We start from the raw sequence: 25,565 nt of genomic DNA on the forward strand, positions 1-25,565 counted from the left end.
GTTGAACAACAACTAGGGACTGGGGAAAAAGTGTGGTGACCCCAAGTTATTTTTAATTGAAGAAGCTAAAGATGTGGTATCTATGGAATCATCAAAGGAGTTAGGTGACTTAATTGATTTAAGGGTAGTTACAGAGTTGAAAGATAAAGTGGAGACTTCGTTGCATACAATGGTGGGAAGTCCAAACCCTAAAACCATGCAGTTAAAAGCAAAGATTAATAACTAGATTTTGGTAGTATTAATCATTAAACATATATAACTTTATTCATCCTATGGTGGCTAAGAAGGTTGGACTATAAATGTTAGCTGAAGATCTTATTGGTATTAAAATAGTGGATGGTACTATGCTACAAAGTGAAATAAGGTGCGCTGATTTTAGTCTTGAAATTCAAGGATAACAGTTCACAACTCAAGCCCTGATGATTCGATTGGTTGGTTATGAAATGGTGTTGGGTATATAATGGCTTGAGGGCTTAAGGCCTATTTTGTGGGATTTCTCTAAATTAATTATGTACTATAAGTTTAATAGGTTATTGGTCGAATGGTTTTGAGTTGTGGAAGAAGTGTTTTGGGTTGTGGTCAAATCTAATGGTCCTTTTTCATCTTATTTCTCACTTTGATTTCTCTAATCATGTCATCATATTTCCTTTCTAACTTTATTTGATTATCATATACTTGTTTGTATGTAAGAGGTATAAGAGTGATGATTTTATCATCTTTTACAATAATATATTGATTTCTAACCCCATAATGTGTTTCTTTCCTACCAAATTGTCATGGTCTTCCCAATAAGATATGACTTGCATACATTGGAACTACATCACACAGAACATCATTAACATACTTCTCAATAAAAATAAAACCAAGACTTGCTTAGTCATTTTCACCTTACCACAATCATTTAACCATTAAAATCTATAAGGTTTATGATGCGTAATAGTACACAAGTTCAATTTAATAATAAGGGTAGTACTAGCTATATTAGTATAACTTCCAGTATCTATAATCAAACTACACATCTTGTAATAGTCCGACTGTACGACTCGATCAATGTTAAAAGATTCCAACATATCCTCTTTATTTGAGGGTAAATTTTTTTTTTTTTCAAAAATTCAGCAAAGTTTCGTTTGCATTTAGGACATCTCAAGTTATCGACTACTATCAGTTTACTCAATCAACCCATCATCACAAGGTCCCTTAATTCCGGACCTTATATTAAACCTCATAATTTCACACCTCATACAATCCACACAATATATATATATATATATATATATATATCTCCTACGAGTAAGTTCAATATGAACATAGTCTAACACATCATATTATAAAATTTAAAGGAAAAGGAATACTAACATACAAAGAAAGTATTTACAATATAAGAAGTGTTCTTAAATATTTCAAAAAGGTTAATTACAAGATAACTAAAATACTACATGCTAAGCTGAACCTTTATAAATACATCAAGGTTTGCACAAAAGTATACTACATAAACACGTTAATTCCCTTTTGTTTTAAGTTAAATATTTACATAAGCTTCACAAAGTAGAGTTCTAAACTAATGATCTTCCTGGATGTTTGATGGACCTGTTACATAAATAAACATACCATTATGTTGATAAAGAATATATGTATGCTCATGTAATGAATACGAATGAAGTATTAACTTTCTATCGAATCCATGAGAATTCTAACAAAGAACTTATATTTTGCTTGTAAATCTTTTAAACCTAATTAACACTCATTTGTATATTCTTAATTGAATAATCTTATTTACTTGCATTCACGGATGCCATTAGCCGGGGCTAATCGTGTAAATCATATCCCGGCAATCCTATCACGGATGCCATTAGCCGAAGCTAATCGTGTAAATCATATCTCGGCAATCCTATCACGGATGTCATTAGCCAAAGCTAATCATGTAAATCATGCTAATCTTGTAAATACACTAGGCTTTATTTACATTGAACACGATATTTATTATAATTGCATTCATCCGAAGGACTCTAAATTGTATAAGTGCAAATAGGAGGGAAAATCACGCACCTGCTTCGTCTGTCTCGCGACCTCCCCTAACAGAAGATCCAATCCTGGTTGCTCCTCCCGGTACAAATTAAGATTTTGATCTTCAACCAGTTGAAGATTTTCAACTCCCTCTTTTCTTTTCTTCTTGTTCAATTTCTTGGTAATCCTTTGCTCTCAAGTGTTTATCCCATCTATAAGCTCTTAATCTTGGATGGGTTCTTGAAATTTTAGTGTTTCTCTCTTGATTTCTCAAGAATTGGTATAAAACTCCCTATCTTCTCTCCTTATGGTTCCTACAGATTTATTTTTGGTGAGGAGAGAGTATTTATACTCTATATTTTCCCTTATTTGCATTTAGGCCCCCCTTTTCCTTTAAGTGTATTATTCTCTTCAATTAAATCGAACCCTCAACAGTACCGGGTTTATTATAATGTCTCAAATTATTTCGTCCGGAAATTTATATTCAAAAATTTCTGAATTTCTGTTTTTATTTAACCATATGCATGAATTTCTTCACTTTTATTTATTTATTATTTTTCCTGGGGTTTACATTCTCCCCTCCTAATAGAAATTTCATCCTCGAAATTTAAGTGATGTACCTAAGTTTATAAACAAGTCGGGGAATTTTTGTCTCATTTCTGATTCTCTCTCCGATGTTTCTTCCTCGATTTGTGAGCTTCACCATAAGACTATGATGATGGGAACTTTCTTATTACGAAGTTCTTTCTCGCCCCAATCGAGTATCTTTATCGATCTTACCTCAAGTGTTAAGTCTTCTTTTACCTTCACTGGCACTTGAGGTAACACTCTCGAAGGGTCTACATTGGCTTTTCGCAGCAAAGAAACATGGAATACATTGTGAACCTTGGCCAACTGTGAGGGCAAGTTTATTTCATAAGCTACAGGTCCGATACGTTTTCGGATTTCGAATGGTCCAATGAACCTCGGAGCTAACTTCCTTTTTATGCCGAATCTCAGCATGTGCTTCCATGGAGCTACCTTCAGAAATACTTTATCTCCAGGACAAAATTCAAGTGGTCTTCCTCAAATATCAGCATACTTCTTCTGTCTATCCTGAGCCACCTTTATTCGATCCTTAATGATCCTCACTTTTTCAGTAGTGATTTGTATTAATTCTGCCCCATACAGCTTTTTGTCCCCAACTTCTTCCCAACATAAAGGTGTCCTACACTTTCTGCCATAAAGAGCTTCAAATGGGGCCATTCCAATTGTTGTCTGATAATTGTTGTTATACGTGAATTCTACTAGTGACAGGTGCTCCTCCCAGTTTCCACCAAATTCCAAAGCACATGCCCTAAGTAAATCTTCTAAGATCTGAATAACTCTCTTAGATTGGCCATCAGTCTGCGGATGAGAGGCAGTACTGATACTCAAATTTGTTCCCAAGGCACGTTTTATGCTCGGCCAGAGACGTGAAGTAAATCTTGGGTCTCGGTCTGAAACAATTGATATTGGGACTCCATGAAGCCTTACAACTTTGTTCACATAAATCTTAGCCAACTTGTCAACTGGATCTGTCATCTTTACTGGTAGGAAAAAGGCAGACTTAGTTAGTTGATCCACAATGACCCAGATTGCATCATTTCCCCTCTTTCCTCTGAGTAGTCCTGACGCAAAGTCCATTGTGATCATCTTCCACTTCCACTTAGGGATTGGTAATGGTTGTAATAGCCTTGCCGGTTTTCAGTGTTCTACTTTTACTTGTTGGCAAATACTACACTTTGCCACGTAACCAGCCACTTCTTTTCTCATATTTGGCCACCAGTAGTACTGCTTCATATCCTGGTACATCTTAGGACTACCTGGATGTACAGTCAACTTAGACTCGTGAGCTTCTCGCAGTAACTTTTGTTTAAGGGCTTTGTTGTCAGGCACATACATACATCGCCCTAACATCACTATTCCATCATCACCCATTCGAAAAAGAGTTTCACCCCCCAATTCCAGTTTGATTCTCACTTTTGACACCTCATCATCATGTTGTTGTGCCTCTAATATTTGCTCTCGATATCCTGACTTCACCCTTAGTTGAGCCATTAAGGATCCTTCCGGACTCACACCTCATAATTCCACACCTCATACAATCCACACAATATATATATCCTACAAGTAAGTTCAATATAACATAGTCCAACACATCATATCATAAAATTTAAAGGAAAAGGAATACTAACATGCAAAGAAAGTATTTACAATATAAGAAGTGTTCTTAAATATTTCAAAAGGGTTAATTACAAGATAACTAAAATACTTCATGCTAAGCTGAACCTTTATAAATACATCAAGGTTTGCACAAAAGTATACTACATAAACACGTTAATTCCCTTTTATTTTAAGTTAAATATTTACATAAGCTTCACAAAGTAGAGTCCTAAACTAATGATCTTCCTGGATGTTTGATGGACCTGTTACATAAATAAACGTACCATTATGTTGATAAAGAATATATGTATGCTCATGTAATGAATACGAATGAAGTATTAAATTTCTATCGAATCCATGAGAATTCTAACAAAGAACTTATATTTCGCTTGTAAATCTTTTAAACCCAATTAACACTCATTTATATATTCTTAATTGAATAATCTTATTTACTTGCATTCACGGATGCCATTAGCCGGAACTAATCCTGTAAATCATATCCCAGCAATCCTATCACGGATGTCATTAGCTGAAGCTAATCATGTAAATCATGCTAATCAAGCTAATCTTGTAAATACACTAGGCTTTATTTACATTGAACACGATATTTATTATAATTGCATTCACCCGAAGGATTTTAAATTGTATAAGTGCAAATAGGAGTGAAAATCACGCACCTGCTTCGCCTGTCTCGCGACCTTCCCTAACAGAAGATCCAATCTTAGTTGCTCCTCCTGGTACAAATTAAGATTTTGATCTTCAACTAGTTGAAGATTTTGAACTCCCTCCTATCTTTTCTTCTTGTTCAATTTCCCTCCTTTCTTTTCTTCTTGTTCAATTTCTTGGTAATCCTTTGCTCTCAAGTGTTTATCCCATCTATAAGCTCTTAATCTTGGATGGGTTCTTGAAATTTTAGTGTTTCTCTCTTGATTTCTCAAGAATGGGTATAAAACTCCCTATCTTCTCTCCTTATGGTTCCTACAGATTTATTTTTGGTGAGAAGAGAGTATTTATACTCTATATTTTCCCTTATTTGCATTTAGGCCCTCTTTTTCCTTTAAGTGTATTATTCTCTTCAATTAAATCCAACCCTCAACAGTACCGAGTTTATTATAATGTCTCGAATTATTTCGCTCGAAAATTTATATTCAAAAATTTCTGAATTTCTGTTTTTATTTAACCATATGCATGAATTTCTTCACTTTTATTTATTTATTATTTTTCCCGGGGTTTACACATCTTGTTTTGTACATGGCAACATGTATGAAAGATGTTCTTTCTTTGCTTATCAATATCATCTTTATTGACTTGAACCTGGAGGTACGCCTTATAACCAAGGCCTCGCTTTTAATTGTGTATGCAACCTCCTCATCAATACAATCCTTCAATGATGACATGTCTTTATAATTAGATTTTTGTCACTTTCAGAATTTATGACTTCATTGTTTCTGATAACTATTATTCTCTTATTTAGACACTTTGAAGCATAATGCCCAAGCCACTGAAACCTAAAACATTTAACATCATGAGTACATATAGGCTAAGTATCATATATACCTTTAGAACCTACAAAGACATCAACCTTGGCTTTGGGTGGTTTGGTTTTGGAGCCAGTGAAAGTTTTTGGTTGGGTACCCCCCTCTCTCTTGAAATTCAGCTTCCATGATGATGAAGAACTGAATTGTAAGTTAGCCATACATTCCCTTTCCTTTTGAGTTGTCTTTCCACTTTAGTAACCATATGAATTATGTCCACTAGCTCCATTTAGTGTTGTAGCTAAACAACACTGTCTAACTCTCTTTTCAGCCCATTAAGAAACCTAGCCTATTAACTTCCCTATCTTCAACCACATCAACCCTGATCATTGCAATTTTTATTTTCTTGTGGTAATCTTCCACATGTTTTGGCCCTTGATGTAAACTCTACAATTTTAAAGAGCTCTCTATAATAGAAGTTAGAAACAAATTGTTTCCTCATTATGGTTTTCATGTCATCTCATGAATCAATAAGCCTTTCACTATTCCTTTTATTGTTCAAAACAAGTTGATCCCACCATATTAATGTATAATATGTAAACTTAATGACAACAAGTTTTACCTTTATTTGTCTATGTAATGATGACAATCAAAGATCCATTCAACCTTCTTTTCCCATTCTGGATATGTCTTTAGATCATTCTTTCTTTGGAAAACATGTATTTTCAAATGATGACTAACTCTCCAACTAAATCATCGCGATGCCTAAAGTCCTAGCAATTCTCCATTTGGCTAAATGTTCAACCGTGTTGAAACTAACTGCCTTCTAGCCCTGTTCGGCCCTACTCTATTCCCTTATCCCATGGATGCATAGTCATAATCATTATCATCCACAACTTAATGATGACTTACTCTCCAACTAAATCATCGCAATGCCTAAAGTCCTAGCAAATCTCCATCTGGCTGAATGTTTGATCTTGTTGAAACTAACATGTCTCATAGCCCTGTTCGACCCAACTCTATTCCCTTATCCTACGGATGCAAAGTCATAATCATCATCATCATCATCATCATCATCTACATCTGTGTTTTTATCAACAAAGTTATTTTTAACATCATAAATTGTTTTTTGAACAATATTTCCTCTTTGATAAGCCCCCATCCTTAAACCATCCATCCCACTAATTTATTATCTCATCGAAGCCAATTCATCTTTTAGATCCTTCATCACCCTAGTCAACAAATCGAGTTGTTAAGTGAAAGCTTGAATCTGGAAAGTGGTATCCGCTTTTGGTGTCGCAGACTCTTGTGTTTCACACAATTCAAGGTTTTTCACTTAATTGTTTTCATTATACCTTTTACCTCTTGACTCACCTTTTTACGATTCTTTCAAAACTCAAAATAAATGAACCAAAGTCAATGGTTGTCGTAACACAATCCAAATATATATAAAGTGACTCAATAATCAATAAGATATTAAAAACAAGTAAAACAAAATTACGATTATGATTTCACAAGTAGTAAACGAATTCGTACAAAATATAGACAATATGAAGACTCAAAATAAAACAAAAGTAAAAATTAATGAAAACACAAATTTTAATCCTCAATAACCCAAATATAACCAAAGCAAATTGATTAGGTCAAAATAGATAGTAGTAAATATGTTTTTGAACATTGATGTAAATTTGACCCGTTACACAATTTAAAACATCATAATTGAAGCCTAGACCAAATGATATCGGCATAACCTCAAATTTAATACATAGCATCCTTATGACCAATAAATAACATATCTTAGTTTATAGGTCATTCTCTTATTTCAAGGTATCGAAAACTCGTGTATGATCAGTTTACGATATAATTTAACTTAGAATTGAAACCCCAATCAAACGATATGAAAAGTGACCAATTTAATATATAGTGCAATTTCAACCCAAATAACCAGTATATCAATTTTAAGGTGATTTCAAGATGGTTTGATTTGGTTTTTCTATTGTTTATGTTTTTTGCGATAGAATTGAAACAAGCTTAAATAACATCTATTCTTCCTTTTTTTTTTTTTTTACTTTTTATGCTATTGGTATATTTAAGGACAATAACAAAATGAAATAACGCCTTTTTCAGTACTAAGATGCCAAAAATACAAAGAGAAAAAGAAGACTGAAAACACAACTAAACTTATGGAACAAAAAAGAAAATGAAATTAGAAAGATATGACCTGATTTCGAAGCATGACTTTGATACCAACTGATGTGAATCTTGTGATCACATGGTCACGTCAACTCACAAAAAGATTGACAACAAATCCTGTAAAATAAAAACAGGTCTGATAGAAATGTGATACAATAAAAAATTATCTCAAGGCACCAGCACTATTAGAATAAGAACCCCTACCCTATGAATATTAATTCACGAATGAGAAGTATAAGAAAGATACCACAAAACTAGTTAATCTTCGATAAGTCAATGTAGTTTGTTAAATAACTAAAGAATGCGAGAAATCCTCTCAACACTCAAGAACAATAGATCATAAATTGAATAAAAAGTACAAGGAGTTTTTATACTCCAAACAAAAATACTCTAATGGATCTATCCTAGTGGACTGTTTTGAACTTATTTACAAAATTGATCCAAAATAGATGATTAAACTTGAAATCCTAAAGAAATTATTAAATTCAAACAGGTCTTGGATTGTAGCTAAAACTAATTAAAACCAAATATAAATTAAGCCCAAACAATCCTGGACTGTAGCTAAAACAATTAAGATCAACTAAGCCTATAAAATAACAAAATCAATGTTTAAACAACTAAATATATCAAGACAAAAACCAAGGCCATTATGACTTAATTTACCAAAAAAAAATTAAATCCCATATAATAAGTTTATATAGGCTACCAAATTTTAAAGAACCAAAAAGAAGTAAGAACAAGTAGATCATTAAAACCAAATATAAATTAAGCCCAAACAATCCCAGACTATAGCTAAAACAATTAAGATCAACTAAGCACATAAAATAACAAAATCAATAATTAAACAACTAAATATATCAAGACAAAAACCAAGGCCATTATAACTTAATTTACCAAAAAAAAAATTAAATCCCATATAATAAGTTTATATAGGCTGCCAATTTTAAAGAACCAAAAAGAAGCAAGAACAAGTAGATCTCTTGCTTAAATAATTAGTAGTCGTCCTTTATTTCCTTAGAATCAAGAAAAAATTGTTACCTACAGTCTTCTTGGAATTGAGGGAGAATCTACCGTCTTTTGTGTCATTGGAATTGAGGGAGAATCTACCACCAATGCACCTCCTTTTCTCTACCACTTATTTATCCCCTAAGCACTAGGAAACTTGTTTGTAGCTAAACAATCATTGTAGAATAAGGATTGATGTTGACCTTTCTTCCTTGACAACTTTAGAATCCTTGCTGATCTTGTATTTCTTCTAGCATGTGGAATCATTTAAAAAATTTATAATATGCTCCCATATATATATCCAAATAAAATTAAAAAATCCTTGCCAAGTATAGAATTCTAAAATCATAAGGAAAGATAACCCCAAACCAATTAGGAAAATCATGCAATTTACATTCTGTAACTTCTAAGCAATATCAAACTGTCTTATCGAACTTTGATTGATTTAAAATTTTACCCCACTATAGAACAACACCTTTAAAATTATTTGGTAAAGTTTCAGTTCAATCCAACAATTATTTTGAAGTTATATTTAATATCGTAAAACCAGATAGATAATAAAAAATATTAAACCCAAAACAACTTCTTTAGTTGTTTTTGGTTCTTGAACTTGTAATGGACTTGATGGGCCCTCAATCGGATTTGTTGATGTCATAAACTGATATGCATTAATATTTCTGCACTGCGGCACATAAATGGGTCATCATGGTGGTTCACTGGGGCAGGACAGATTGTGTTTGACATAAAACCGAAATCAAGAGTGCCTCTCTCAAGTTCCATTAAAATAGTACCTCCCTTTAAAGTTCCAGGAAAAGCCAACTGAGCTTCGGAATCTTATAAAGGAAGCAATCGCTAAGAGTTGTTGCAGGCATCAACAGATAAAGATGACCAGCTTGAGATATTTTCCCTGCATCGTACAAATGTTGCCTAGCTGGCTACTAAGCACATATAAACCCTAGCTGTAGAAAGTCAGCAGCGTTGCTGATGTCAAATTTGATCAATAATTCACATCCTCAGCCCAACCAACACATACATGTAACAAAACCATCACCATGGACTAACAGTGCTATATACAATAACATGCTGCATTTCTCGGAGCAGCCAAACTGCGCAGCTACACTATAAAAAAATCTGAAACAATTATGTTGCAACAGGTCCGCAGAGAGATGACAAGCTGCATATCACTCTTGCCGGTCTGCTAGAAAAAGCTCTCATAAGATTAATAAATGACCACATAAAAGATGGGAAAAAAAGTGGGGAGAAAATTTGAAACGAAACAATATACATCTGGAATTGATCAAATTCATTCTACAGATTGTAATTTACAATATACAAGGATTTCAAAAAATGTCTCCCAAAGTACTCTCTCTTTGAACTAAAAATAACCAAAAATAATAAAATTTCAAGAAATCAAACCAAAACTCATTCTTGAAGAAATCAGATCAATAAATTAGAAAGCAATCAAAACCCATCTACTAGTAGTAAACCAAGATGGCAGACCAAACTAAAAAAAAAAAAAAAAAGGCCATTCTCACACAACTAGACCATTAAGGAGAACTCAAACCACAAAACTTCCTTTCCCTTTTCTCTTCTACAATGCTTATCCTCCATCTGAATCACCTGAGCTCAAGCTTGAGATGGAACTAGCGCTTGAACTATGAGATTTTTCCTTCCAGCCCTTGGCATCCAATATGCTCGAACTTGAATTTCAAGATGCTTCATCAAATCCATGCTCGGGTTCATGAGGAGCAATTGTACTGGTTTCTCCAACACCAAACTCAGTGGTGCTCGGTTCACTCTCCTTGATGGAGGCCACTTAAGTTACTTGTACAGAGCTTGATTCCACAGCATTGGTGGAATTCACTCCATTTACTTCTACAGTACTTGATTCAATATCCTCAGTGGCATCCTCTTCATTTATCTGTGAATCCCTAGAATCAATCTCCTTGATAGAAGCCACTTCATGTCCTGGTTTATCATTCGGATCCAACAACTTTGGCAGCTCCTCAGTATTTCCCTCTGAAACCAGCTTCATGGCGATATGAATATCCTTCAAAGATCTTGCTTCAACAACTGGCAAGCCTGAACAGGTTTGCCCAAGATCTTTGGTATCATCCACCACTAGTTGCTGCTCAATTGCACTGGGAAGGATGACCTCCTCAACTTCTACTCCTTCATGAAGTTGCCTGAAAGCCAAGTCAATGTCTTCAATCGTTTTAGCTTCAAGGACCAGGATCTCCTTGGTAGATGCCAAGTCATTTACTTCTGCTGTTGCATCCCTTGAATCCACCAGTTCCTCAAAATTCTCTTCTGCGACTAGCTTCATTGCAATATGAATATCTTCTAAGGAGTTTGCTTCAACAACTCACAAATCTGAATTAGTTTGAAGTTTATGTTCATCCTCAGCTAACTGCTCCTCAACCATACTTGGAAGGATGACCTCCTCAACATTTACTCCTTCATGAAGTTGCTTGAAAGCCAAGTCAATATCTTCAACTGATCTAACTTCAAGGACTGGAAGCTCTGGCTTGACCTCCGTCTGGCTTGAATTTTTTGGCAAGAAACTAAATTCAGGACTAACACTAGTATTTTCAGGTACTTGTTCGTCATGGAGTGACTCGCCAACAACTTCTTTTACACTAAAGTCCCCAACTGTATCCAATTCTGACAACAATTCTTCATCAATCTCCTTCATCTCATCTTCCTCTTCGTTCACATTATCCTCATAAATGGGGGGGCCACATGTTTCTCCTGGGTAATTATAGTGTTCTAAGACTTGATCCTGCTCAAGCCCAAGACTTTTTTCAGTAATAAGTCCATGGTCCTTGACAGGTTTAGCCTCTGAAGCAGATAATTCAGTGTCTGCTGAAACCTGCTCAACTACCAGTGGAGGATAATCTTTTTCCAGTACAGGCAAATTGCACTCTTCGGAAGTCATCTTATAACTAGAATAGGCAGAATCCAGCGGCTTATTCCCATCAACAACGATTTCTGTAACAAGACTCAATGAGTGCAGTTGATCCTGTTTGTGATGAGAGCTTTCTTCCTTATAGGCTACAACCTCCTCTGCTGATCCATCGTCTGACAAAGATGCAGGAGAATCAACAGAAACATTCTCAACAGCTGATTCAGGCTTCATGACCCCATTTTGACCATAAAAATTTGAATCCACTCCAGACAGCCCAAGCTCTGTAATCTCATCCCCAGTATTTTCTACAACTCCTGATCCTATTTCACTTTCATCTGGTAATTGTTCTTGTGAAGAGCCTTCAAGCATCTCTTTGTAACCAGAAGCACCCTTCTCCAAGCTCTCAATATGTGCTTCAGATTCTTTATCTTCAACCATTGCCAGAGGTGAACCCATTTCTGATCTGTGTGTGTCAGAAGAAAGAGAGGAAAAAGAGAGAAAAGTCTCAATTGATGGGGGGCTTGAATCATAAACGGTATCACTATGTTGACCGTCATCCACCACTGCAGTTGTCAAATGGAAATCTGAATTATGAGAAGTCTCTGATGAAATGCCAGATTCCACAATATGATGGCCTCTTGGCTCCAAAACATGTTCTTGATTGTCATCTGCCAGTCCACTCATTACATATAAATCAAACTCTGGTGAACTTTCCTTCAAAATACCAGAATCCGCAATTTGATAGCCTGTTGACTCCACAGCAGGCTCCCTATGTGAACTTTCATCCATCATCCGACTTGTAAAATGAAAATCTGAATCAAGAGAAGATTGTGTTGAGATGTCACATTCGTCAATATGATCATTTCTGGACTCCAAAATAGGCTCCCTGTATTCATTATCATCTGCCAACCCACTCACAAAATGAAAATCAGAATCAAGTGAAGTTTGGGTTGAAATGTGAGAACCCTCAATCTGAAAGTTTGCTGGCTCAAGACACATTGATCCTCTTTTCACATCAGATATTTTTTCATCTATCTCTGACAATGAGGATAGGCTTGATCTACTGCTGTAATCCTCCTCACCAGGTCCCATACGCAGAAGAATTTCACTTGGGTTAAGCTCCTTAGGAGTTGCCCCTTCTGATTCCGACAAGCCAGAATCTACTTCATGATGGTTTTCAAAGACCCCTGGTGTGATTTCAGCCCCATCAAGGTGAAAATCACCCTCCCCAACCTGTTCATCATCCACAGAATCAACCTCTTCAGATGATAAACTTCCTGGTTCAACAAGGAGAGAGGCATGGTCAACATTGGAAATCATTTCTGTTTCATGAGAAACATCTACTTCATTGATCCTCTTGTCCTCCTCCTCCAGAGCTGAACTAATAGACTCGCTATCTGGAACTGAGCTCACCTTTGAGTCGCTAGCCTCACTTAATTGCTGCTGGAAAGTGTGATAACTAGTTCCTTCAGTAGTAAATCGTTCAGGAACAAAATAAGGCTTCCACTGAAGGTCTTGCCTCTCTTGCCAGGCACCCCCCAAAGTTGATGGCCTGACACTGAAACTTTCAGGCCTTCGAAAAAATGATTCCCTATGCTGAATTGTTGAGAATCCCTGTTGAAAACTATCCCCCTTAAGATCAGGCTTTTCCTCATGTGAGTTGTAGGGAAGGTCAAAAGGATTTTGTCTTGGCAACAATACAGATGGAGCGGACCCAGGAACATCATTGTAAGGAAAATCAAATGGGTTCTGCCTAGCTGTTGAAATGGATGGAACATTAATGGGAAGATCAGCAGCATCCAAGTCTATAAGATTCTTCTCAGCCATCAATCTCATGTTTCTGCAAGCCCTTCTCCTTGAAATAAGACTCTCCAAACGCAGATTTCTTTCAAGTTCTAAAGTCCCCAAATCCATGAGATTTTTCTGGTCATCCTCTGTCCATTTGATAGCAGATTTACTTTCATCCTCTTTACTTCCCTGTGCTTCTTCTTTGTTATCATTATCATCATCGCCATCTTCATCCTCATCTGCCTGGTTTTCCACATCCTCCTCTGACTCAATACTCCTCTCATCACTCTTATGAGACCCCTCTGAACCAGCATCAGATCCATCATGAGATATATGAGCTGGTCGAGGAGCTTCCTCATCTAAAAGTGGGTTAAGCTCATCAAGCATTAGAAGAATGTCTGCCATTGAAGCATCTGGAGAGGAATTTTCCGCCCCATCAGATCCAAAATCAGAAGCCTCATCATCATCTTCTTCATCATCATGATTTGCAGGTTTCCAAGATGATTCCTGCGAAAATTCTAAGTAACCATTTTGAGTTTCATTAAACTCTACCGCTGAATTATCTTCAAGGTTCTCATCTCTAAAGTTTTGGAGCAAAGAATATTGATCCTCAGTGCCCTCCTCATGACTTGTCCCTTCCATGATCTCAAGATTCTCCTCTTGAATTTCCCTCTTCTTTCCTGACTCTAAATTATCAAAATCACTCTTCACTTCCTCAATAACTTGCTTCTCAAATTGAACTTCCCACAAAGTTTCATAAATCAGCGGCACATAATCTCCTAAATAACCATGACCCTCAATCATTTTATTGTTGCTCTCTACCAAGCTCTCTTTTTCAATGTCTATGTTCCCTACATATCTCTCTAATCTAAAGCTCTCATCTTTCTGAACAACAAAAGTGGCATCCTCTACAACCCCTTCCTTTTTCAAAGACAAAATCTCATGGCTAACTTCTTCTTCTTCCTTTTCCGTTTCAATATCAGGAGCATTTGGCTCCCCAAAACACAAAAGGGTCCCAAGCAAAATTGCAGTACAAATCAAAACAGGGGATGCAGAGACTAAAAGGGAAAACAAGACAGGAAATGAACTATACAACAATAACAAGTAACAAACCATGCCCACAAGAAAAGGGTGTTTACAAACTGATCTATAACATAATCTAAATAAAATCACCGAAAATTTCCTAATTTGAACTCTAATTTTCATTGCATCAATACCCATTCTCGCTCTCTCTCTCTCTCCCTGTCCTTCTCCTATCACAACCATCTTTTTAGCAAAAAAAAAATAAATAGAAATTAACTAAAATGCACTAGATCCATGAAACTCAATTACTAAACATGACATAAGAAAACCTACAAAAGGAGCTGAAAATTGGCAATATGAGCAAAAACCCACCTTAAAAATCCAATCAAATGAAATACAGAGCCATCAGATGATGATCAAATTCAACACCTGAAATCCCATAAAATAATTCACAAAATCTAAGTGACGGCTTTCGGTCAGAGCTCAGAAAAGAGACAAGAAAGATAGAGAAGCAAATCAATCAAGTTGAAAATCAGACCAATCAAATTATGATCAACTTAGTGATAACAGCAATACCTGAGAAGCAGAACACAACAGAAAGGCAAGAGATTGATGTCAAAGTTTGAAACTCATAGAAGGAACAGATAGAAATAAAATGAATGACTTGCCAGATTGACATACAGATCAGAGGATTCAAAAAAAAAAAAGGAAATGGAAATTATGGAATCCTCTGCTTTTGCTCTTTTCTTTTCCTTTCTGCCTGTATCTTTCTTTTAACAAAGATTTTTCTTTTCTTTTTGGGTCAGCTTTTATTTGAAAGAGATGATCAAAAGGGGAGGTGGCTTCGTAATTGCACAGAAAGCAGAGAAAAAGAAGCTTGAACGTGAAAGGAAAAGAATACTTTTTACAAAAAAAAAAAAAAAAAAAGCTGATGCCATCAAATTATTTTTATTTTTCATGGAGTTATTTATGTTTCAATTTACAGTCATGCAAGAGGTATCACTCATTTTCTTACTGTTGAATTAGGTATTAGTAAAGTTTGATTAGGATAAGTATCGTTTAACTGTTAATGTTGGTCATAAGTATCACTCATGCAAAAGGCCATGATTGAGATTTGAAGTACTTAATGACTGCATAACAGCATTTGATTAGAACACCATAAGCCCACGCTACATAGAATCAACTAGATGTCATGGATGCGCGATACTGCAGGTTTGTGATATGTTTGTGTTGTTATAAATTTATGAAAAAAATAAAAAAAAATTATACCAAGAAAAACTATTGCAATCCATAATGTTTTCAAGAAAAAAACTACAAAACTAAATTCTTAACCAGATTAATATTTAAAAAATAAAATGAACAAAGAAAATTTTGGAAAAAATCATAACAAAAAAAACGAAAGGAAAAAAAACTCATGCAGGGAAACACTGTAGCAATCTATAGTGTTTCATGAGCAAATCTACAGTTGTAATTCTCAATCAGCTCAATATTAAAAATAATAAAATCGATAAAAACAATTTTGAAAAAAATCATAACAAAAAAAATCATGTGGGGGAACACTGTACCAATCCACAATGTTTTAAAGAAAAAAAACTACGAAGCTAAATTCTCAACTAGCTCAATATGAACAATAAAATCGATAAAGACAATTCTGAAAAAAAAAACAAAAAAAATCATTAAAAAATGAAAAAACAAACATTGTGGAGAAACACTGCAGCAATCCACAATGTTTTAAAGAAAAAAAAACTATAAAGCTAAATTTTCAACCAGCTCCATATTAAAAAAATAAAATCAACAAAAACAATTTTGAAAAAAAAACAAAAAAATGAAAAAAAAGAAAGAAGAAGACAATTTTGGAAAAACAAAAGAAAAAAAAAGTGAAAAAAAAAACATGTGGGGAAAGTTAAAGCTGAATTCTCAACCAGCTCAATATTAAAAAAAAATCGACAAAGATAATTTAAAAAAAAAACATGTGGGGAAACATTGTAGCAAAACAAAAACCATGGGGGGAACACTATAACAATCCACAGTGTTTTAAAAAAAAAAATTACGAAGCAAAATCGACAAAGACCATTTTGGAAAAAAAAGAATCATAAAACAAAAACCATGTAGAGAAACATTGTAGTAATCCATAATGTTTTAAAGAAAAAAACTACATAACTAAATTTTCAACCAGTTCAATATTAAAAAAAATTGACAAAGATAATTTTGAAAAAAAACACAAAAACAAAAAAGGATAAAAAAACAAAAAAAAGAAAAAAAAAACATGTAAAGCCAAAAAAGGGAAAAAAACAAAAACAATGTGGGGAGAAAAAAAGAAAAAAAAAAGAAATACAAAACAGAAAAAAATGAACAAACAAAAAAAACATGTGGCGTGGGGAAAGCTACAGTATTTTCCCCACGTCTTTTAGAATATTAGTTAACTAGACTGGTCACTATTTTATGTTGTTGATTCACACTATTTTTTTAGTAAAATATTTAAATATTATAAGTGTGTTTTAAAAAAAAAATGAAATTGCTCGAGTTATAGTAACAACCAACTATATAAATTGATTTCATTTGAAATCATATTGAAAAAAAATCATATATATATATATATAAGTCATCATGATAACATAGAAAAAAAAACTTTATACATGAGAAAAAAATGATGTTGTTTAATTTTTAGCCAATTAAATATGGAATGACAAAATAAGATAAAAAAAAAAGGAAAAAAAAAACTTGCGTAAGCCAATTTGATTCAGCACGGTAAACTTGTAATCTAAACATTAAGGAGCAAGCTAGTCCGAATTATCCTAACAAACTTGTATCCTAGGTCATGAATTCAGAATAATTTGATAGAAAAAAAAATTGAAGATAACCACAAAGCTATATATTTTTTTAAATGTCAAACAATGATATTGGAAAAGAAACTAATAAAAAAGATGTCAACTCCTACTAACATTTCAAACCTGTGACCTGGATTATAAAACCGGAAGCATTATATATAAAAAAAATCAAGAAGCTCAATCCGTAGGAAAATGAAATGTTAACAGACGATTTGAAAAGAAAAAAAGACAGAAAAATCCCAAAAAATAGCAATTAAAATAATGAGGATTAAAATCAAAATAAAAAATAAATTAAAGGCCAATAACAAATTTTCATTTTGAAAGTTAAATTGAAAATAAAAACATTAACAAAAAAAGTCAAAAGAATGAGGACAGAAAAAAAATGCATAATTAACTTGATTTAAAGGGTGAAATTAAAAACAACAAAAGTTTTAAAAAAGGATCAAGGAAAAAAATAAGTAATGAAAAGAAAAATGATCAAATTACAAACATCATTATGTGATAAAATAATTGAACATGTAGAATTTTTCAACGTGTTTTTTTACAAAAAAAAATATTAAATGCAAATTAAAAAACTTATGCACACTTTTAATTAAATCATTCACAAACTATTTTGTAAATGAATAAAAAAAAATCATCAATGATACATAAAAAACATAATTAGAAAAACCAAGAGATAAATATAAATATAGATATTTAATATCGCAACACGGGTCATTTACTTGGTTATATTTAATCAATTTATTTATTAAAATCAATTTGTAACGGAAATCAACACAAACATAAAATTTATTGAATAAAATAAAAAACAAAATTTGTTATACAAGGTTGCACATATTAAAAATATTATAAAAAATAAATGTAATTTTATAGATGAATCAAACTAACCTCAAACAAAAAAAATTAAACACACCCATTATATTAAAAAATAGTCTTTATTTAAATAAAAGCTAAATAAGCCAAACAAAATCATAGAGAAAAGGTACAAATCAAAATTGTAAACCCCTAGTCAAAAATAGATAAATTTGGGTTAAATAGGGTAACTATTAATTAAAAAATAATAAATTAGAAAGAAAATTTTATGAATTGGGATGAACATTTCTGGGAGATTAATTTAAAATTAGAGAAGCTAAAGTAATAAAATAGCATGTGAAATATTAATTAACGATAAATCGTGAAAATTTCCTGACTAGGTAAAAATAATAATTTGAAGGAGAAACTTTTGTAAATTGGGTGATATTATGTGTAAAATAGAAGGCAATGTCAAATAAATCAATGTTTGATCCTTTGCACGAGAACGTCAAAGTTCAGTATAATCCTTATGCACAATCGCGTTATTAGGACTAAAAATAGTAAGAAACTAAAAAAAAAATATCATTATGAATAGGAATCTCTAAAGAATTAGTCTAAGATCTAAGATGATTTAAGTAAATTATATGGTGTGCGAAATTCGGATTTTTAGCGTGAAATTTTCAACCGTCTAGTTTTACAATATTGAAATTTTACGTGAGGTCGTAAGACATAATGTTTTATCTTGGGTTAAAATTTGAGTTCGATCGGAGTTTGGGAAGATCCTGAAAATAAAAACACAGTGTCAAGTCAGTGCAATAAACCGAAATTTAGGAGAAATAAGTTGGAGTATAATAGTAATTGACCCATATAACCTAATGTTACTATGATTGCTGCTACTATTCATGTGGAACAGTAGCTAAAAAGAGAAAAAGAGGCTTCTCTCTTGCCTCTTTTCAAAAATCACTTAAGAAATCTTTCCACATTGTAAGAATGAAGCTTGCAAATATATTTGTGATGAAAGAAATAATTTTAGGCCGTAATTAAAAAGCTTAGTTGGAGGAGAGGAACTTGAGGGACAAGTATGGGTGATGAAAAGGAAGAACAATTGAATAAGAAATTGGTAAGAACTCTTTAATTTGAACTCAAAATTGTTGATCAAAGTGTTCTTCCTTTGATTTCATAGTTAGTAAAGGATATTTGAAAAACCTTCTAGGGTTCTTGAAAATGTGTAGGAAATGAGAGTTTCTTTAAACATGGAGTAATGATAATGGATGTTGTGATGCTTGAAAACACTTAGTGTGCTTGCCAAATTTATCTCTCGTGTAATTAAAATTCTGACAGTCTTACTAGCCAACTTCTAGTAGAAATTACAACTTGAAAACAATGTAATTTGGAGTTGGTGTCTTTATAAAAGTTGTAGGTTTGGATGTTATCTTTTACATAGAATTAGTCTCGAATTAGTTGGAGTTGTATAACTCCAGATATGAGAAAAAAAACTGAATAAGGGTTTGGACTGATATAATACTAGATAGATTTCTTATCCTACTGTAATGAGTGAGTTTACACATGTAGATGGCAAACCTGGGTGTCGTGTCCTTCATAAAAGTTGTAGCCCTATGTATTAGCTTTCCATAGAGATAAACCATGCTCTAAAAAGAGTTTTGAAACTTTAGTTACAATTAAAACACCAAACAATGCTTGGGGTTGGGTGGACTAAACCAACTAGGACTAATCAAGCTCGAATCTTTACTTGGAATTTGTTGTTGATTAAAGGTTTTAACACTTGGAAAGATGAAGTAAAAAATTGATGAAATAAACACTTAATGTTAATACCCATGTTTCGACCTATAGAAATTTAGATGGGAGAATCCTTGAGAATGTACATGTTGAACTTGATTGTGTATTGCTTGGCAACATTGTGATGAAGATGATGAGGTTATGGAAAAGAATATGATCCTTGAACATATTTAGTAGTAATTCATAATTGGAATACGTAGAACACCATATGTCACACGATAATTAATGAGAATTTGATGTTGCCATATGAAGAATACAAAAATATGCTTGTTAAGGGAATGACATGGGCTTCAACTACCTTAAGATATGATAGCAAAGAAAGACCTTTGCAATGTTTGATGGTTCCTCTTTAATAATGTTTGATGAATGTGTGATATTGTCATGGAATAGAAACATTACATGTTTCCTTTGCTTCATAAACTTTGGAAGTGAATTTGGTTGTGGTTTATGTCCAAAACTAGGTTGAAAAGTATGGTCTTTAGGAGGAAAACTTGGTATTGACCATATGTGTGAATTTAGGGGAAAAAAATATCAGAATAACTTAGTTTTCGTTGGCGATTTTCAGTGTCAAAATGATTTAGTTTTTTCATTGATGATTTTTAGTGTTAAAATGACATAGTTTTTGTTGATGATTTTCAGTGTTAGAATAACTTAGTTTTTCGTTGACGATTTCCAGTGTTAGCATGCCTTAGTTTTTCGTTGATGATTTTCAGTATCCGAATGACTTAGCTTTCACTAATGATTTTCAATGTCAAAATGACTCAGTTTTGTTGATAATTTTAGTGTTATAATGATGTAATTTCTATAGATGACCTTCATTAAAATTAGAGACGAATGTCTTGTTACAATATTATCATTGTACAGTTATATAAATATGGGAGATGTTTGAATGAATGTATGTGTGTTTTGGTATATGTGTGGAAATGGTCTTTGACATTACCTAAATAAAAATATACTGAGTAATGGTCATTTTATGTATCAGGAGGCACGATCAGGATTGGATCTTTAACCAGGTGAGGACACACTACAAGAGGGGCAGGTATGTGGTTTTTACCTTTAACTAATTATTATTAAATCCTTGAAGTATTTATACATAATGTTGCTACCTGATTTCAATCGATTAAAATTACTCATGAAAAGCAATGAATCATTGATGAGATTAGCTTTGACTAATGGTATCTATATTGGATAACCAGGATTAAATGATGTGATTAGCTTTGGCTAATGGTATCTATATTGGATGACCAAGATAAAATAATATGATTAGCTTCGGGTAATGGTATCTATGTCGGATAAACAAAAATGAATGATGAGATTAGTTTTGGCTAATGGTATCCATGTTGGGTAGTCGGGAATGAATAATAAGATTCACTTTGGCTAATGGCATTCATATTGGATAGCTGGGAATAAGCATTGAAGATTAGCTTTGGCTAATGATATCCATATTGAATAGTCGGGAGTAAAGGATGAGGTTAACTCCAGTTAATGGGGTCCATACTAGGATTACCGGTAAGAAGTGTTGTGAACTATCTCATTTGAAAGCGTTTACTAATACGATGAAATGAAGAATATGTTGTGTTATTTACAATCAAAATTAATGTTTAAAAAACCATATACAAAATTGATCATAGTTAGGAATGAATAGTTATGCATGGAAGAATCCTATATGTATAAGGATTCCTAGACCATAATATATGTCATCAGTTGTTTGTTGAACATAAATCAAATAAAATAATATGGTATAAGGTTGTATGAAGATGTGATGTAAAATATTAAAGATAGCTCAGTAAGAAGATATTAATAGCCAAATTTGTTGGCAATCAAATGGGTTTGCTAGAATTATTGGCATCCACGAGGGGATGACCGGATTATACTTAGTGGTCATAATATCAGCGACTAAGGATGAGATAGGAATGAATGATACTTAGTGATCGCAATGTCGGTGACTAAGGATAAGAAAGGAACGATACTTAATGACCGCAGTATCATAAACCAAGGACAAGATATAAATTGATAGTTGATGATTAATTACTAATATCTATGAATATGACAACTTTTGATGTTTAGTTGCCCAAAAGAATGATGACCAAGGAAGCAAAGTACGATTTGGTTAATTATAAGATGATAATATAGGTTTTCATTTCCCTATGCTTCTATTTAAGTTGATAAGTTCTTTAAATTAAATCAATGGGCAATAAAAGTTACTTTCTAGTTGTATCAATAAAAAGGAAATTCATGTGGTTGTCTTTGTTTTGAATGGAGACTATTTTGTTGTTGTTTCTACTAAGTAGAAACCATGGTGTTATTTCCAAATAATGGAAACCATTGAGACTATCATCGATTGTATAATGGAAACCATTGTATTGCCCAAGAGAATAAGAAAAGAACTAAGGAAATATATAAGTTATAGGGGAAACTCTGTTGTAAATTTGGTAAACCAAAGAATCAATAATGGGATGTATTGTTAGTCAGATTGCATAAAAAAAATTAGAAATATGAAAGTTACATGGAAATTTTAGGTCGTTACAAAAATATATATGCCAAAAAATATTTTTAAAAAATACATATAAAAAAGTAGTATTTTTAAAAAAATGAGATCAGTCCAAGCGCTTGGCTCACTTAGAAAAGGCTCACACGTTCTTTTTTTTTTTTTAAGATAATAGGGCAGACGACATGTCATCCGTCTTATTTTTTGATGTTGTTAGTTTAATATGCCCTGTAGCCAATTGATTGGTTACATGTAACATTATTATATCTATGTAAATACATGTTTATTATTAATAAAAACTTAATTATTTTTAATATTCATATAATATTAGATTAATGAATCCAATATTTGATTTATGAATCTAGACTAAAGATAAAGTTCATGGAATAAAAATACTTTGCAAAGGAAATTATAAAGTTATCAAAACATTGTTCCTAAAGTATTCTTGGTCGATGCTCTCTTAAATACTGGATATTTATTAGAGCTGTAGAGAATGATACATATTATGTTCTTTCTTTTATAAAAGGAAGCAACAATTCTCATAAGATAAGGTATAAGAGATATATAAAACTAATATGTAGGTGTTTGTCATAAGGCATGTATACTGAACTAACTCGCATGAGAATTCTATATAGAGAGATCACTTATGTCTATGGAAAGGCTCATGAGACGGTTATGTAAGTGATCTTTAGACTTGAGATCACTAAGTTATCCTATATAGAGAATATTATACTTTGATCCTGTTACATGTTATCTTAATCGAGGTAATGAAAGGGTAGATATTGTGTATAACATAAACTATATGAATTTACTTAAGTGATCAAGAGAGGATTCATCATTCTAGGTGAATTAGAGAAAATGTTCTATCTATTCTCAAGTAGTATTGACTGAAAAATTATTGGCTAAGGTGGAATGAATTTGAAAAGAGTTTCAAATCTTATTCAAACGATCAATGACTATTATGTAGAGAACAAACATGATTTAACATGACAGGCATACTCCAGGCTTTAATGTTAAATCAGAACATTATTGATGAAATAATATTAATTAGACTAAGAAACCAGTCACTGAAAGGTTAAGTCAAATCACTAATGACTTTTCTAATATTTAGGGGATCATGACATGTTGCTCGACGATGCACTTGATCTTCAAACATAAATTAATCAATTGATGAATTGATAATAAATTAAAAATTTTAATTTATTTAATTCTATTAGAATTATAATTTATATTTGGGCCAACATATTCGGAACTTAATAGGTCACACACATTAAGAACCATTAGTCAGAAATTAAACTGAGATAATTTAATTAAGTATGACTTGATTAAAATAGATTTTAGAAATTAAGTACTAGAATATAATTAATACAATGATTATATTTCTAGACCTAGAAAAATCAAGTAAGGACTTGATTGAGTTAATTTCTAAAATTATTTTAAATTAATATATGTATATTATTCAAGGGGTAAATTGATATTTTACCAATTTATAGGGTTTTTAAGATTTTTTTATAAATAGAAAGTTATGTCTTTTTTTTTTTTAAGTGTAGTTGTCTATTAGACAGAAAAACTATGTAAGTCACAAAATAGAAAGCTAGGACTCTAGACATAGTAATCCATTTCTCCTAAATAGGGATTAGAAAATTTGTCACTAGTGGTTCGTATGGATTATCATTAGAGGCTAGATAATTAGACGGCTTATGGTTTATGACAACCCATCCTTTAAAGAATTATTCAAAGCTGAAGAAGATTAGATCTTCAGTTATAGCGGAGCCTTTGTTAGAACAATTAGGATTGTTTGATTGCATGTTATATTGTTATTGTTGTTAATTAGGAATTATTTGTATGGGTGAAATAAATTTTTTGCAAAAGAAATTTTCTCTCATGATTTTTGAAATCAAACAAAAAGAAATTGTTTCAAGCCTCGGTTATTGTTCTGGTCATGGATAGCTGAAGCTTGAAAGATCAGGCCGGAATTTGGAATTCCAGCCAAATTCCGGTCAGTTTATTAAAAAAAAAGGTTTTGCACCAGGCTAGGTTGCCACTAATGGCATGGCTGCTGCCCCAACTATTGAAGCGCCAATGTGGCTGGTGCTGTTACCTTCCAGCGTTAGTTGCCTCGCGTTGGAGGTGACACCCTAAGCCACTAAGTGCTAGGCTTCTACCTCGCGCTGGATGTGGCGCAATGTAAGGCCAACCCCTTAAATTGAGCCAAACCTAGCGGTAGCCTTTGCTGCCGTTGTTAAGATGGCCAACAGCATGAGGCAATAGCCTCGCTCTAGAGGTGACTTAGCGCGAGGGCAAACCCTCGCGCTGCTACAAACCAGCGGCAACCGTTGCTGCCGCTGATAAGGTGGAAGCCGACTATGGGTAGTGTGCCCACTGCCAACTTATATCTAATTAATTTTAGATATATTTGGGGCAGAAATTATGATTTTAACCCTTTTTATATAAAATAATAATTTTATATTAAAATTAAAACCCTAAATTAAATTAATTATAGAATTAATTTTTCTAAATGAATTAGAATTGAGTTAAAATGTTTTTTGAGTTTGGTCATATCCTAATAGGATTATGATTTAATTAAAATATTTTAATTAAATAATGTTTAGAAAAATGTTTTTTCTAAAGTAAATAGAGTTTTTAAATCAAAATATTTTTATTTAATTGATCCTAAAATAGTTTAGGATATTAATAATAATTTTAATATGATTAATTTTCTTATTAATGTTTTGAAAAAAATGGTTTTTCAATAAAATAATTTATGTTAAATAAAATTTGTTTTGTTCGAGAAATTATTAAATTAAATTTGATAATAATTTTATAATGGCATATAAAGCCAATAATTAGAATTGAAGAATGCAATGTAATTTATCATGAAATTAAAATGTTTTTGTGCTTGATAGATGATTATTAACATTAAAGATCAATGTGATTGTGTTTTTATTCAATGGTTGAATTGTTGCAATTTTTATTAAATAGGGTTTGTGTGTCCTATTTTATCTCTATTTTTCTTATGGGTTGTAAATTCTTTTCTCATCTAATTTTCCTCAAATGAAACTCAAGGTTTCTTAATTAAT

The 25,565-nt window shown here is 32.7% G+C and overlaps 1 non-coding gene across 1 annotated transcript; it reads right to left on the reverse strand.

The window, feature by feature from the left end:
* Positions 1-10,443: 10,443 nt before the first annotated feature.
* Positions 10,444-15,483, reverse strand: LOC7459207 (uncharacterized). The gene is made up of 2 exons (XR_008058219.1): positions 15,157-15,483; positions 10,444-15,009 (listed from the first exon to the last, which is right to left on the reverse strand). It is a non-coding gene; the product is annotated as an uncharacterized LOC7459207 (transcript).
* Between the last annotated feature and the right edge of the window lie 10,082 nt (positions 15,484-25,565).

This window comes from Populus trichocarpa, chromosome 19 (genome assembly GCF_000002775.5).
Source record: "Populus trichocarpa isolate Nisqually-1 chromosome 19, P.trichocarpa_v4.1, whole genome shotgun sequence".
Classification (NCBI taxonomy): Eukaryota; Viridiplantae; Streptophyta; class Magnoliopsida; order Malpighiales; family Salicaceae; genus Populus; species Populus trichocarpa.